The 626-nt window shown below is 55.6% G+C and overlaps 1 protein-coding gene across 12 annotated transcripts in view; it reads left to right on the forward strand.

Annotated features, from left to right (window-relative positions):
• The window catches only part of Pde9a (phosphodiesterase 9A), a 59,989-nt gene that overhangs the window by 58,971 nt on the left and 392 nt on the right, over positions 1-626 (forward strand). The window lies entirely within an intron of this gene.

Consider the following 626-nt stretch of genomic DNA (forward strand, 5'->3'; position numbering starts at 1 on the left):
CCTGTGCCCATCCAGAAAAAAAAAATATTTTTAAAGTGAAATTGAAGTACTTAAAACTTTTCCAAAATAAAGCATTTGTGTATTTCGCCCTAGGCATTTCCCCCTGCACCTGCTGACACTGGTCATTCAGTAGACCCGCGTGGTGGCAGAAGCGGTCTATGCAGCCACCCCGCAATAAGGTCACACCAGTCACATGTCTATCGGGTGACTTGAGAGCTCCTCAGTTCATAAAGCGTTCGGAGCTCAGGGCCTGAGAACTGGGGCTGGGCCTGGCAGAGGGCCAGCGACAGCCGCAGGCCGTGGACTCCCACACGCCCTAGCCTCGCTGCGCACAGGCCGAGCGCCTCCACCTCAGACCTCTAAGCCGCGTCACTGTGGCTTTAGCAATTAAATGAGCAGCGCCCTGGTCCTCGCCAGGTGCCCAGCCAACTGCAGCATCCATCTTCTTTGATGGCTTCGGGTTCTTCCATGGCTCAGAAGATGGATGTGCTTTCCTTGCCCACGTGTGTTCAACAGGACGTCCCATGACCTCAGTCTTTTAAAACAGTCCTGTGGTCCTGCGCTCGTGTCCTGCCCGCCTGCCCGCCAGGCCCCACAGCTCACCAGGAGCCCTTTCCTTTTCCCAG

Source organism: Ictidomys tridecemlineatus, chromosome 3, assembly GCF_052094955.1.
Source record: "Ictidomys tridecemlineatus isolate mIctTri1 chromosome 3, mIctTri1.hap1, whole genome shotgun sequence".
Classification (NCBI taxonomy): domain Eukaryota; kingdom Metazoa; phylum Chordata; class Mammalia; order Rodentia; family Sciuridae; genus Ictidomys; species Ictidomys tridecemlineatus.